At 41.1% G+C, this 3,630-nt stretch overlaps 1 non-coding gene across 1 annotated transcript; it reads right to left on the bottom strand.

Annotated features, from left to right (window-relative positions):
- Positions 1–1,171: 1,171 nt before the first annotated feature.
- On the bottom strand, positions 1,172–1,245 carry Trnap-ggg. Its single transcript has one exon. It is a non-coding gene; the product is annotated as a tRNA-Pro (tRNA).
- Positions 1,246–3,630: the final 2,385 nt, after the last annotated feature.

Below are 3,630 nucleotides of genomic sequence, written 5' to 3'. Positions count from 1 at the left end.
ATAGATGAACTTGTTTCTTCTATATAAATAAAGTTCTGTGGCTAGGAACATACTACGCGGACGTCCGTCGTAAATCGACCGCGACCGCGACCGTTCAGTGTGCACGGTCACAAAACATCCAGCGAGCCAGATTTCGATCGGACGTCCATGCGCTCAAGGCCACGTCCACGTCCGTCGACCGATAGTTTGCACGGTTATATGTAATTTCATTGTCCAGATTCCCGTCCGCGGTCGATTTACGACGGACGTCCGCGTAGTATGTTCCTAGCTTAATCCTTGACGTAGCCGGAACTATAGACGTGCCATAACACTTAAGAATTGACTGAAAACATAAGAGTACGTATATGTGTAGGCTTAATTCCCACAGAAAATTTGAATTTCACGCCTTTTATTAGTGCCAAGATTTTGGGCGACCGTCTATAAGTTTTGAAAATATAGTGATGCTGGCTTAGAGATGTGTACATGTATCGAGACAAACGACGAGGTCGTCTGATGGTAAGCGATCACTACCGCCCATAGACACCCGAAACACCATATATTTGGAATGATGGCTCGTAAAGATGTTTGTGAACTCGACTGTGCATTTTCTCATAGGTAATTTAATATTCTAAGACATCCAACTTGATTAAAGGAAAGAAGCCGTAAAAATAAATTAGGGGCCCTTTTAATTAAGGCTAGCTCCTTCGTCGGCTTTATCAAAAAAATGTGTCAAGGTTGTATGAATGTTACTTCGGATTATATTGTTTTTATACAGGTTAGGTAATAGGTACTTAAGTACAACACTAAGATTGTATTTTCTCGCCTTTTATTATTTATACCTCCATTGGCTCCATTATTGGTTATGTATATACTGTTATTTTTAATTAATTCTTAGAAGATACTGTAGGAGGTAGGGCATAGCGAATGATATTCCGCTTTGTGTGGTAGGGCACAGCACAGCGGATATCATCTCTCTCGAATCTAGAGAGTCCAACTGGGGAAGTACCTCCGCCTTACAGAAGACCGTAGCCAAATAGTACTACTTACTAGACCCTACTCTTAGTGTTGTGTTCCTGCCGGTGAGTAAGGCTGCCGGAGCTCAACGAGGGTGCGGTATGCTGGCGACGGAAGGACCTTCGGAACTAATTTGTTCTAAACATTTTTATATTAAAGGAAAAAATGGAAAAATTTACGCTTCCGGCGGGACTTGAACCCGCACCATTTTTGCAACCCGTGCAATGCTCTTACCAATTGAGCTACGGAAGCCACGCCGGACTTCGCAAATCTTTCCATGCCTTTCCTTTTTGTACACACGTCTTGGGGTGACGTCTAGCGCCCATCTACCGACAGACTATTACATCTTGTAACGGCACTGGAGTCTCAAGTTATATTGAGAATTCACCAGTAACAATGTTTAGAATCGTTAGCAGACGTTTCTGCTTAATAAAAATTAATTTACTAATTTGTTCTGTCTATTGTCCTTTGAGTCGTCGGCAACCCGAATCCTCCTTAGATCTTGCACACTCCTTGCTGTCGTACACAGCAAAAAGGAGTGTACAAGTTTCTAATGGGTTGGCAACGCGCATGTGACACTCCTTGAGTTGCAGGCGTCCATAGGTTATGGTGACCGCTTTCCATCAGGCGGACCGTATGCATGTTTGCCACCGACGTAGTATTAAAAAAAACAAATTAGCGTGTCAAATCAAAGAAAACTAATTATTTATGAATGTTGGTACCTATTACTGATTGATGATGATGATGCGCAACCACGGTGGTGTATAGGGCACCATGCAATCCACAACTCTTATTCCGAAAATTCCGAACAGACTGTAGTCATATATGTACATGTGTTTACTGTGGTATTTTATATGTAAGGTACAGGAGGACAATTTCGACTGGTGGCTAATATCAACTAATATTTATTTTCCATGTTTTACAATCTTTACATTATTTAATAATGTCGAAATTTGTACATATGGCACTCCTGTTCAGTGGACACATACGGTACTCTATTCAAGAGTGTAAAACATGGAGAATATTTCGAATAGTTGAAATTACCCGCCAATCAAAAAAACCCCTGTGTCTTATTTATTACTGTGTACATGTTCGTAAATGCAGTTTTACCCCCGTACTAGCTCAAGCTAGTGCTACGCCGCATTATAGCACATAGAATCGTAGCATTTGTAGCAGTGTTGACACATTCAGTGCTATCGCTGCTACGCGCTACGGGCGTAACCGTTAATAGTTATTTGTTTTACAAGGGGCAAAGTTGTTGTTTAACCGCACGCGCCAGTATTGATACCCGAGCAAGCGAAAGAAAAGAAATTTGGAATCTTGAGCGTTGCGAGGGTTTAAGGCACGACGGTTAAACAAACTTTGCCACAAAGTGAAACACAAAAATTTTCACCACACCAACACGTACAAAATACTGACTATAAAATATCAAACTAAATAAAATTTATCAATTTATTCAATATTTATGATTCACAATCATCATTTATAGGTCAATTCTACCAGCCAGCTCAAGATGTCAAGTTAAAATTTGTATGAAATTACTTTGCACTCTTGTGAATAAAATACAATTTTGCTATCTGTTTTCGAATAGCATCAAAGTCAGCGTTTACCAGTTGGTGTGGTGAAAAATAATGATATGGCCAAAGGGTAAGTATGCAGAGGACAGCGCCTACGAACAGAAGATCCGATATCCAGGAAACTGCAAAGCACTGAATGTGTTATAATCTGCTTTACCTCCAATGTTTTCATCAATGAGAGTTTCAGTCCTCTACTTCACTCTTAATTGACTTCAGGTAAATCTGAACACACACTGGTATCAGAATGATATCGAAGAACCTATTCAGGGCGAGCGAATTTGCATGCGATTTTAGCTACAACCTACAGAATCGAAAGAAACAGCTCTAATCAGGTGCTGCCCTCTACAGTTCATCCTCGGTCCCTGTTTGCATTTATTTTTCCCCTCACTAGCTCGGAAACACGTGTTTTGTCCTTTAACACCAGCGGGTAAAAACGCATTTTATCCACTAGTGGGTAAAGTAATTTGACCTTGAACAAAGTCAAATTAACTGCTTTAAAATTGATAAAAGTAGGTGAATCTTGTAATAAAGATGATTAACCACCTGTGGAACTACTTGAAGCAGTGATAAACGCATTTTTTGCGTTGTAGTTTCCTCGCTATAGTGAGGGGAAAAGTTTTGTGTTACACTCGGGTGCAAATGTATTTTACTTCTCGTGTATTGAAAAACTCGCTAACTCAAGCGCGGATCCAGCTTCGTGCCCAGGGGGGGGGGTCACGTGGTAAAGGCCCAGGCCCCCAGAGGGGGGGTCACGTGGTCTATTTGTATGGCCAACCTAGGCTCCAGGGGGGGTCATGACCCCCATGACCCCCCCCCCCCTGGATCCGCGCATGCGCTAACTCTCTCTTCGCTCGTGGTTCAACTATAGAATCCTTTCACTCGCTCGTTTTTCAATTCCACACTCGGCGTTAAAATACAACTTTGCCCCCTTGTATAACAAATAACTATTACATTGTAGAATCTAATTATCTCCATATAAAATTAAACTAAGTACGTTTAGTTAAGATTTAACAACATCTACAAGTTCTAGGTAGTTTACTGTTAATGAGACATTTACAAG

This window comes from Leguminivora glycinivorella, chromosome 7 (assembly GCF_023078275.1).
Source record: "Leguminivora glycinivorella isolate SPB_JAAS2020 chromosome 7, LegGlyc_1.1, whole genome shotgun sequence".
NCBI classification, from domain to species: Eukaryota; Metazoa; Arthropoda; class Insecta; order Lepidoptera; family Tortricidae; genus Leguminivora; species Leguminivora glycinivorella.
The sequence above is the reverse complement of the archived record's forward strand: the minus strand, read 5'-3'. Positions and strand labels throughout refer to the sequence as shown.